Here is a 12,443-nt window from a genome sequence, read left to right on the forward strand (position 1 = left end):
GAAAGTTACGACCGGCCGTTCGATTGCGTCGGCAAGATTGCGCCCGACCGCCTTCGTGGTGGGCAACGCCGAGCTCACGCCGATGGAAAATCTAATTTCTCCCAAACCCAAAACCATATCAACGACTGCTAGAGCCTGTCTATGAGTGTGTATGTGTGTGTACGAGGGCATGCTTTTTCATTTCAGGGGCTTTCTCTGGGTTTGGTTGGCTTTTATTTTTGATTACGACCGAACCGATCTCGGCGCTGCTTTTGGATTCCGCCGCTGTACCACCCGGTGATCGCCCGCTCCATAATCCAACCCCGGGATTAAGCCATTCAGCCGGTCAGCCAATCGTCTCTGACCACGAACGAGCACATTAAGGCGAGAGCAGAAGAAATTAAAATAAAAACACCCAAACAAGGATTCGACCGCCGCCGCACTCGCCGCACCATCTCACTCGCTTCTCTTCACCAACACACACGCGTGCTCTCGTCCCCAACAGTGGATGTGCGTTCAGCGATCCGTAAGCAGGCCGTAATAAATAATGGCCAGGCAGAGGATAATGCCCTCGGAACAAAAAAGCACCCACAAAAAAAAAACCACCACACCAGATCAACGCCGCATTCGCCCGTCCGGACAGTCGCACCGTCCAGGTCCCGATTCGGTGGGATGACCTGCAAAAGGCCTAGGCCAGGAAATGAAATCAACACCGGGCAGGACAGAGGCCGGGCAACGCTATCACCAAGACAAAGATGTATCGAGCTGGCGGCAACTGGGGGGGGCGGCAGTGGCGACGATGACAATGTTGCCGAAGAAAATCCGATTAATTCCCGGGGCCAAAGCCAACGCAGAGAGCTAACAGATCGACAACAACAGCAGAGGAGGGAAAACACATACACACAGGGAAACACAAACCTCATCGAATCCCTGTCCCCTCCGAGCGCTTCCTTCCGCCCATTGGTTTGGTGTGTGGTTTGAAAGAACGGCCAGCACCAAAAAGCCACCACGGTTTGGTGGGGATGGAAGCAACGGAACGTTTTTATCCTCTTGTTTTTATTCGTTAGCAGATGTATTTTTCCCCCATTTGCTTTACTTCACGTGCATTGGATGCTTATATGGTGACGGGGCGACGGCACAGTGGGAATTGGGATGACTTTTTTGTTATCTTTTTTACTTAATTGTGAAATACTTTATAAACTTTATAAAGTTGACGGTTGGAAATTATCAACATGAGTGACACAAACAGTGCCGATTTCCGATGCCGATTTCTAAATCAAAGAACAATAGTGAAAATATGCTTTGGAATAGCTTTCAGTTCAATTTGCACCGTTTCCCCCCCCCCCCCAAAAACATAGAACAATTTGAAACCGTTGGACTTGTATTAAATAATCCCACCGTCACTCATAGTCTATTTGTGTTCTGATTTTCACGTTTCAATCCCTCTCGAGCCCGACCCTCCTATCAACCTCCTTTCTCCTCCTCGCTCCGTCCGCATTTGCCTCCCCTCAGGGACGAATGCGGGTTTATCTCTGGCCCGATTCTTTGCCCATCGTATAATCACATAACAGCGAATAAAGCGTCGTAATTTATCCAATAGGATTAACATAATTTCTTCTCCCACAGATCGTTTTTCCCTTCCATCCTCCCACTGGCGCTCGTTGACCTCTTCTCCTGGGATTTGCCCTCGGTTTTTGCAAAATAAATTCCACCGCACACAATCTGGCCGCTCGATATCGGAGCTAGCGGGGCCGATGAGCCGACGAGAAAGTTTCACCCATCGGAGAGCAAAAGTTTTGCTGTTTTCCGACTGCTGCCTCGCGCCGATCAACGCGCTCCAGCCAGCGGACAGCGGATTGGGGACACACACACACACACACGCATACACTGCACTGACTGACCGTGCAGGTGGAAATGGGACCGCCTGTCGGCAGAATGTGGCATAATGCTTTCCCCTTTCTTTCCCTTGGGTGGGTTGCTCGTTGCTCTGCTCAAAGATCACGACGCGATGGAGCAGCCTGGTGCCCGGTGACGGTAATCATATGGCCATCGTATGGTTGCTGCTCGGACGCATCGAAACGGAGGACCAAGTTTCACGCGGGCACGCATAAAGAACTACTTATAACCAATAAATTATTGCCACTCGTGTTTCTCATTCTGCCGCCCTCTCTTTCTCTCTCACACACACACGTTTTTTGTTGTTACGTTCACTCATTGGCTTGCTGTTGGTTTGGGTGTAATGAAAATGGAATTAGTGCACCAAACAGCAAACAAAACAATGAATTTGTGCGAAATCACCCCTGCTCTGTCTTGTGCGTATGTGTATGTGTATGTGTGTGTGTTTGTGCTATAGACCAGTGAGGCAGGCAGGGGGTAAAAAACAGAACAGAGATAATATGTTAGAAAAGCAATACGACAGCAAACAAGTCAATATTCGGCCGTGCGTGTGTGAGTGTGTGCGCGCCAAGAACAAAGCAGAGAACAAAGTTGCGTTCAACGAGTTGGTGGACAAAAGCATCTTTGTTGTTTTCTTTTTGCGGAAAAAGCATAAAGCTTCCAGTTAATTAGGGCCCATTTGGTTGGATGATGGTAGATGCGGGACGGGTCATAGAATATCAGTATTTGTGCTAAACTAAAGAGATTATTTGGCCTTTTGAGTAAGCGTTGACTTGTTTATGTTTACGTTTATAGCATTGACTTCCATTCAATATGGTTTTTGTAGGGGTTTTCTTGAAATAAGCTCAATACGGATAAAGTTGTGACTACAGGTAGTTCCAAAAATATGCAATATCTTGTAGAGGCGGATTCACAAATACGCGATTTTATAAATTTGATAGTTCTTTGAGTTATTTGTACTGGTTTGATATATCAATTACCAAATGCAAAATATTTTCCATTTTTGGTCGAATTTTAAACATTATTCAAAAAGCTTCAAAACTGTAACCTTCAGTCAGAATCAAATGATTAATGTAGTGGCAAAACTCTGCCATCTAAAGCATAAACACGCGAAAATTTCGCTATGTTTTGGTATAAAATCGCGGTTTGCCCTGGATCTGCATTGATGGCGTGTATCTGGGTATTATGAAAAGTATTAAATCTTAATAAAATCGAATTGTAATACATTAATTGTAATATATAATTATTTTACAAAAATAAATAAAACCAGCTACTGAACCGTTTGCACGATGGCCTTTCGTTATAGTGACAATCACATACGCAACATTTCTTGATATTTCTTGAAAACATGGTTAATAGAAAATAAGGTTTAATCGTGAATAAACGAATTAAGATTCTATTAGATTCTTCAACAAGTACGCTTCAACATGTTGGCAGCTAAACATGCAGTGGGCTCCTTTCTGTTTTTAGATCGTAGGTGAAATTTCAGCCTGTCAACTGTTTGCATTGTAAGGCAGTTTTTGAGCAGCTGTCAAAGTTGGTTAACACTCTGGGCGCTGGCATTTTGCATTAGCTTTCTGTGGAGAACACAGTACAAGATAAGAGAGCGATGAGAGCGTTTCATAGACGTACGATCGTTCACTCTCTTTCCGATCCTCACGTACGATGCCGCTTCGGCAATGTGCGCTCTCTCATTCTTCCCGCTGCAACACGCTCTGCTGAGAGTTCATGAGAGACCAATCACTGAGAAGGAGAGTGAACAAAGCTGTGATTCCAAAGCGAGCCACACAGCGCCCAGAGTGTTAAAGATATAGGTGGGCTTATCCCAAGGTATATGCATTTGCATGCCTGATTATTATCGCTTCCACTTCTGAAAGAAGGTTCAAAAAACGTTTTGTGCATTAGTCAAGTTACCAGAAAGCCTGTTTGAGCAAAAGTTTTCACCCGTACTGTCAAAAAGTGACGTTAAAATTTGGTTATAAAAAAATGCTATGAAACCAACTAGTCTATATACACTAAGATTCTAGATTCTAGAACCACCTGATCTCATTAACGCACTTTGGGATAAATTAAAACACCAGAATCGTGAAGGGCCCCAGCAACAGCAATAAACTCAACACAGTTTCGTTATAAGACATATCATCTACATTAACATCTTCTACCTGTTTTCTTCTTTCTCTCTCTCTCTCTCTCTCTCTCTCTCTCTCACACACACACACTCTCTCTCTCTCTTTCTCTTTCCCCTGTTTCTTTCCTGAGACCTTAATTGTGAGGCAAAAGCTTGAAAACTTAATTACATGATGCATTTCAATGCAATTGCTGCTGCAACACCACTGGCGCGAACATAACTCAGCTATTCAACGCCGTGCCCGAACGTAGCGAAATGCTAATATCAACTTTTTCACCAGACGAGCTGTTGTGCTATAGTACACTGACTGCGCTGAACAAAGCCTTTCATAATTACTTCAATTTATGCTCCCGGTTGTTGTGGTTTTTAATTTTTGTAAACCATCTCTCCCTTTCTCTCTCTCTCTTTCACTGTCTCTATTTCAGCTTCTTGCGTTCCTACACACGCACCCTATCACTTGTGGGTTTGGGTCACAAAAGCATCCCCCCCCTCCCTCGTTTCCACCACTTTGAAGCCAGCGCCACTCTGGACGCTTTTGTATTCGTTTGCTAATTAAGAGTTTCTTGTCGGAAAACTGCATACTTAAGTAACTTTTACGTCACAAGTCGCACCGTTCTGCTGCTGGCTTTGTTGCAAAACTGGGAAGCATAAATTTGCACTCCCACCGTGGGCCAGGAAGCTCTTGCACCACCACTACCGTAAAACTGTATTCCACGCACGTTTGCTCCATTTTTTTTGTGTTCAACCCAAAACACAGAAACAAAATCTTATCAAAACTTTGCAAACCAACGTTAAGGTGAAGCGGACGGAGGGTTAAAAAGATCGTGAGGGTCATCCTTAGACGCGCTTTTGGGTTAGTTCAGCTCTGGAAAGGCAGCCTATCCGGGCGCGATTCCGATTAGGTTGAAAACGGGGAAACGTCTTCCAACATTATTCACCAACACTCTGATCTCGAAAGATTGTGGCGAGAAACGCGCCACTTTTTCAACCCGCTGATAGGCATCTACATCCCGCTGGCGCTGCTGGCACACCTCCCCTGCACCAGTCCAGCCAGTCGTACAGGCGCGAAACGCTGATAGAAAAATCCACCAATCATTGTCAAAAGTTAGTCCGTGGGCGAGTTTTTCTCCTGTACTGTCGTGGCCCGTGGGAAAAATGATTCTAGGACTTGTGCGCCATTCTTCATTTTACCCTCACGCCCCATTCACCCACCCTCTTGGCCAGCCAACCAATCGTTCTGAATCCTTCCCCATTCATTGCCCCCACAGCACAGTCCGGTTCGGCAAATTTGCGCGGTCATGATTTAACCGCAATGAAAGTTGTGTCAAAATAATGTTCCCTCCGTGTGGCGAACGGCACGCCAAACTCCCCCCATTCCCCTCTGTTTTTTTTTTCGTGCGACTGACACTCAATTAGCGAAACGGGTGTAGCGTGGGAGTGCGCCAAAAAAAGTTCATCATCGACTCGAGGTGCGTTACAGAGAGAAAGCGAAGGCGAAAAAAAGCACAAACCCCTTAACTTGCTTGCTTCTGTGTTTGTGTGAAGCTGGCACGCGCATCATCCCCCCCCCCCCCTGACCCTATATATGGCATTGCAACTGCGTCCCTGTCGTGCTCCCGCTGGCAGGTCTAATGGTGATAATTGAAAAAGTTTCGACCATCTTTGTGTTGCCCTTTTTTGTTCCTCATCCGCTGTTTTCGGAACAACCCTGCCCTGCCGGCCCAAGGGACATCTTGTTTCTGAATTGTTTGCTGTCAGTGGTTGTTGTTGTTGTTGTTGTTGTTTTACTCCTCCCCTGCGTTGGCGGTTTTGTTTGGCTTATTGAACGATACGGCAAGCTCATTTGACAGGCATGTCGCGCGCGCGTTACCAGCATGGGAAATTAATGAGCAAAACAGCATGTCCAATCCATTCGACGTTTTGTGCTTTGGCGTCGGGTCCGGCATTCGATTTGTGTCAGCGCATGTGATTGACAGCGAGAAGAAGTTTGTGCACAGTTAGGAGGAATGTTTGTGTTGGGAGGGAAATTGCGTATGTGTGCGATTGTTGTTTGTGTTTGTGCAAGACGTATCGAAACGGAGGAGCATTACTCGGGAAGAATGTTAAACGAATGGCAGTGATCAATAGTTTTAGTCCACCGAAAGTGATTGTAAAAGTTTAGACAACGTGTTGATTGTTTATTTTTTATTGGAAATAAAAGTGTTATGCTTAGCTCTGTTGTTCCCCCATGAGAAAGGGCATCCTTTTACAAAGTACCAAGCGCCTCCATTTCAATGTATTTATGAAACAAACATGGTTTAACCGTTTTTTCAAGGTTTAAGCTCAAAAAAGGAAACGTAAAAAACTCCCACAACTCTACAAAATGTACCGTACTTAAGCATGCCACAGACAACAGAACGCAAACAATCCGTCAACCTGTAAACGGTCGAAACACTTCCCTGTGCAAACAGCAATCCATTGAACAAACAAGTAATGCCGAAACGGGGCCACAAATGCACTTCATCAATCCGTTCCTGCGACACGCCAGACAGCCAGTCTTTTTGATGGTTTGCATTTCGGGGAGGAAATATTTTCATGAAAAAGGTTCTGTTGTTTTCCTTGTTTTTCTGCGTGTTTTTTTTTGCGGCCAACCAGTTTCCGTTCGCTCCGAACCATTTTGCCGGAGTTTACAAAATGACACAGCCGGCAAAGTCAGCAATCCTTAATTGGCTTGCGGCAGTGGGTCCATTTTTTTTGCAAAAGAGAAAGGCGTAACGAACACTGTAGCGATGGTGTGTTGTTTGGTTTTTATTTTGTATATTGTGTTGTTTTATCGGTGGTAAAGTGGACAAAACAGGCACCATTTGGCACCAGATAAATCACTTCGCTGTAGGCTTCTTCATCAATTCCCACTGGAAACACGCACACACACATACACATTAACACAAGCATATACATATACACACACACGCATACACTAAAAAAGCAACTCTCTCACAGCATCCTCACACATACCGAATAGGGATGGGAATGAAAGTTCGCCCGGTTGTTGTGCCGTTTGCCAGCGGGCGTGTAGCAAAACAAAACCCGACCCAAACAAACAAAAACAATAGCGATGTGTTGGTGGTTGGTTTTTTGACCTGTTTTGTGTGTGTGTTGGATTCGAGCTTTTTTATGGCTGTTCTTCGCATGGAAAGTTACAGTGACGAAGCTGTACCCATGTACCGCACGCATATCGGCATGATCAATGGGACCGTGCTGCTGTGGCTGCAGCACTGAACTCGATCGACCAGGCTTTTCCGGGGAACTGTCCGGGTGCCCTTGGTGAAAACTTTCACCCCCCCCCCCCCCCTTGCTTATCTTTTACTGGTGTGCAGTGCCCTTGGGTAGTGAGGTCCTCAGACTCCTGTGCCGTTTCCTGGGTGATTTATGGTTTTTTTTGTTGCGTTGCGATGGAAGAGCACCAGAAGAAAGCAAAAATAAAAACGCTGCCAAGAAAAAGCTTCCCTCTGGGACGCTGGAAAAAGAGTTCCATCTACCGAGGGGTTCGGTGTGCTGTCTTGAAAGAAAAAACACGAAGGAATACTTTACTCTTCTGAGTTTGAAGGGCAAAAAAAAACGCAAAAATACACAAGACACACTATCTACGTTCTTGTGGCAGCGAGCGCTTTTTATGCATTGCACAAGCCCTGCGTCCTTCATATTTGCATATGCCAAGAACGTGCCACACGTCCAAGGCTGTAAGACACACGACAAGACACACCAGCGCCAGTGACGCACAGCTTCCATTAGATTCATTTATCAATCAATTTGCTCCCCCTTGCAGGCAGCTTGCACTGCCATAGCTTTGCTGCTTGGTAGAAACCAACACACACACACACACACACACACACACACACACACACACACGCCCATCGATATTGGTGCGGCTTGGCTTCAAAATTGTCACCCGGCGACGCCTCGCCTAGCCGACACATCATCTAGCACGAGCAAGAAGCGCTCCGGCTTTTTCTGCGATGCGTGAAAGAGCCAATTTAGAGTGCCATTATGCTGTCATTTCCATCCGAAGCCCGGCCCTTTTACGATACGAGTCCTTCTTCTTGGTGGCGGCGACGGCACCCGTCAGCTCTTAACGTCGCATTCACAAGCCAAGGAAGCGGTACAGTGTGGGTCGAAGAATTCACTCCACCCCCGTGGGCCATGGTTGATGAAGTGTGCCAATCAAGTGAGTGTGAGTGTGTATGACCTGCTTTTTGCCGCCTGCTTCAGACCACACATCCGAACGCCCCGTCATCGGTCCGGGCGCTTTCATGTTTCTTTAACGGAGATAATTTGTGTAACATATTACACTGAATGCGTCAAATGCAAAATCAGTTCGCCCGTGAAGCCGCCGCTTGTCGCTGAGCGTGGCGATGGGGGAATGTGACGAGAAAGCAAACAAAACAAATAAAACGAACAGTAAGCGTACGCCGTCGCACGCGTGTAGAAGGTGTATGTTTCTTACCACTTACCCGGTTGTAATTTGTCGTGCTCAGGCCGGATTCGGTTGAGTGATTAAGTAGTCCTTTGGCTCGTTTCCTGGAACGAAAAATGTTCTTCCGTCAGTTTAGCAGCTGGGATTTGCTTTGATTACATTGTCAGGTGGATTGGCTGTTGTTTGGAAAGTGTTGTGATGGTATCTTGTTACAAGAAAAATTGCACACACTTGAAAACGGTGCTAGTTTAGTATTTGCAGAGGACATTAATAGGCATTGTGCAATGCACTCGGCGGTTCTACGAATGCTTGTTCAAAAGCTCACGCCTGAAGGTATGCAGTTGAATGATTGCTTTTGCCTATATTTAGGCGATTAGTGCTATTCCTCATGATCATTGTGGACAGCTTTAACTCACAGGTTTTCTTAATTCTTAATTTACTGCTTCAATGATGTGCAAATTATAGTTGTTGCGAGCATACGATTAAAATTAAATACTTTTTAACATTAAAGCAAAAGCAAAACTTAAAGAACCATTCAAATGAACATTTGCATTTATTAATGTTTAGCATAACGAATATTTATCTCAGATTGCGTGCGAAAATGGTTAAGCTTTCCGATGAATAACATCAGGGTTTAATATGCAGCATCTTGCTTGAGGATATTCTCCAAGTCTATGCTCCATTTTCACCGTAGCCAAAGATCATTTGCTTGTGATCCGTTGGTAGATGTTCATCTGGCCGCCCCGCCTCCGGCTAAGAAAATTAATTCCCCCTGATGGATTCCAACCAGCCGTTTACGCAAAGCGCAACGGGAGAGCTACAAATTGTGGCAAATGAAATCAATCTCGGGGTGAACGGTGCGCGGTACCGGTGCTGAGCGTATCGCCATTACCGTCCCATGTCACGCACGCTGGGCATAAGAATTTCATCGCCCTTCACACACAAGCGCAAGTTACGGTAGGCGTTCGTTTAGCCAGCCAGTTAGTGAGGTGCTTTGCCGTGTCCTTTTGCTTTTCGGTGTGTGTGCGTGCCCAAGCCCGTGTGGGAAAGCCGATACCAGTCAACCACCTGTACCATGGCCCTGGGACCGAACCCAAACCGGCCGTTACGATGCCATTAAAGCACTTTTGTCCTTTAGCCTGTCGATTGCCCGGGACACGCGGAGGTTGGAGAGCCCCAACGGCCGATCCCGACGAATGACGAGAACGATGATGGGAAGCTGATGCTGATGACTATTGTTATGATTATGGATTTGGGTGTTCTTTTCTAGTGCCCGGTCGCAATCTCAGCCGCAAACGAAATTGGAAAAGCGAACCGCTCGCAATGGGCAGCAGGTGCGCCCAGCTTCGCACCGCTTACGAGGTGGAAGTGTTTTGTGGGCGTCTGCTCTGCTGGTCTGGTGGGAAAAGGGAATGGAAAATAAATGCGACGCAGAGCAAAAAGAAGACGAAAAAAACACACGGATCAATCCGTTGATCCGCTGGTACTTTGGCGCCGGATTTGCTTGCCCATTCGGTTTGCTCATTGCAGAGATCAGCGATCGATTGTCATAAATGGAGAATAAATACATCACGCACAGATGGTAATGGCAGCAGCAGCAGCAGCAGCAGCAGCAGCAAGGGCAGCAATAGCCAGCTACGGGTGAGAGCCCTTCACGCTGCGGGGAACGGCAACGTCAGCACTCACCCCTCGGTCGGGGCACGGCGGGACGAGCGGATTTCGTGATTGCATTCCAAATGGAAGGATTTTCTTTTCCCCGAAACAAACCTAGCCGGGGACAGTGGCTCGATTTTCATCCTCACGCGTACTTGTAATCCCTTGCGCAGCTGTGTGAGTGCACGCCATACAATACGGCACACAGTGTGTGTGTGTGTGTGAGAGTGTTTTTTTTTCTCGCCCGTGTCTGTGGGTAGGTACATACCATTGCTCAACCCATTGGTTGTCACGGGACCTCGAGAGCCATTGCCATGGAAGTAGGCGTTTTATGAGCGGAACGTGGCCGTGCTACTATCGAAATCCTCTTTGCCCGAAAATCCCTACCTCAAAAGAGCTTGGGAGCATTGGAAAGGGCGAGAGAACATGGTGGAAGAAAAGTCGACCGAATCACGGCCTCACGGCCGGGCAGAAATAGTCACACAATTCCATCGAAAAGCCACGCACTAACACCCTTTATGTTGAGGTTGGCCAAGGCTTTACAGTGCCAGCTCGTCGGTCTCGCACTCATCGGCCCCCTTTGAAATCGGAGTTTCCAACTAGGCCGGAGTGTCTTCTTTTTTGGTGTTGTTGATTAATTTTACTTTTGAGTTGCGTTTTCTCGTACCGATCGATTCGACCTACAGCAGCAGCACCGCAACAATTTTCCCCCGTGCTGTTGTGTGTCCTGTGAAAACGGGTCGGTCCTGGCTGGTGCCCTATAACGTTGCAGCGCAGTAGCGCAGCATCCACGAGAGCACGAGAGAAAGGCCGACTGACAGCGGGAACGGTTTGGCAATGGTTGAGTCAAATTCCAGCCCAAAACATTCCTGCCGACCTGGGCAAAGGCTTTTGCCGGCACTCCGCCGTTCCCTTCCCTGCGTAGGCTCTGGCAGCGCACACACACAACGCTCCGGTCGAGGTGAATGTGTGAGAAAAGTGCTTTTTCCGAGAAATAATGGCCTCGTTATGGAGCGTTCGTTCGAACGACACTTGATCCGAGAGTTCGTCTTTTTCGTGGCGGGGGAAGTTGAGCGACTGAAAAAGCAGCACCATCGTACCAAATATTGTTGCAGAAAGCGTCCGTTCGTCTTCCTTGGCTCGTACGCGGTTCGCATTTGGCACTTCCCCTAGCGCACTTCCACCCCCACCGTCCCGCGCAAAAGCACACGCGATATGACACGCAAGTGTAACGGATAAGCTAATGTATGCCATAAATTATTCAAATTTTTCGCACACTGATTCAAATAATGCTGTTATGCATTAGATGTCAAAGCTAGACGCAGTTATTCATTGTTCGCAAAGAGTGCTGCCTATTCGGACGCTGCTGGAGGCAGCGCTCGTGGCTGCTTTCTTGGCAGCGCATTCGCTCACGGTGCGGGTTGCGGCTGGATGAGGGTTATGCGTTGTTTTTTTTTTTTTTTGCTTCTTATTCACCGACAATCAGCCAGGATCGATTTTCGATTGTTGAGGTGCCATGCTAGGGGAGGATGGCGGGACCCGGGCACACCATAATGGTTCGTAATGGATGGTATTGAAGCAAATTCGGGGGAATCGTGTGAGCGCGCCAGCCCCTTGGTGGGGAAGAAACGAAGCAGAATACCGCAGGATACAGCACTGTGCCGAATTGGCATCGATCCATTCCATTCCTGGAGCAACCGTGTGGGATGGAAACGAGAATGAGGGGGACGTGAATTAAAATATAGCTTCCATAATGGTTGATAAAGGATTATCCGCTTTCAATACAGCCCGGGAGGGGACGCATTATGGATTATGTTTAAATGCATCCAAGAAAACTTATGACGTGATTTTCATGCTGTGCATGTGGTACTTCTCGTGAACGGGAAATGGCAGTCAAATTTTTGTGGAGTTCAAGGTATTTTGCTGGAAATCGGATGAGAAACCTTTTTTTAAGCGGATTTGATTTGCCCTTTGATTGTTTGAATAAATTTTAGCGAAAAACGCCTGCAAGTATGCATTATTATAGCACGACCAGAAACGATCTGAACGACGACCAGAAACGATGATTTGATCTCCTAAACGTATGCAATCAGCTAAACAAAAAATACCTATTGCAGTCGTTGCCGCTAAATGTTGGCCGTAACTCTCCTATTGTTGTCTCTTAGGCACACATTTTTGACAGCGTGTCACAGTTTTGGCATCCAAGGCATCAATTGTTTACAGTGCTCATCAATTCTTATCTGAAAGGCATACACGTTTGAATTTAGGCCAATTGTTTTGTTAACAAAATTCAACCTGATTTCTGAAACAGTGTTTTAAACATTATTAAATTTC

General features: G+C 46.6%; 1 protein-coding gene across 1 annotated transcript in view; it reads right to left on the reverse strand.

Moving 5' to 3' along the window:
* LOC120949792 (connectin-like) overlaps positions 1-12,443 on the reverse strand; it is an 86,906-nt gene that overhangs the window by 53,414 nt on the left and 21,049 nt on the right. The window contains exon 2 of the mRNA XM_040367305.2: positions 8,494-8,560. The gene's annotated coding sequence lies outside the window, so the exon portion shown is untranslated. The remainder of the gene's footprint in view (positions 1-8,493; positions 8,561-12,443) is intronic.

Source organism: Anopheles coluzzii, chromosome 2 (assembly GCF_943734685.1).
Source record: "Anopheles coluzzii chromosome 2, AcolN3, whole genome shotgun sequence".
NCBI classification, from domain to species: domain Eukaryota; kingdom Metazoa; phylum Arthropoda; class Insecta; order Diptera; family Culicidae; genus Anopheles; species Anopheles coluzzii.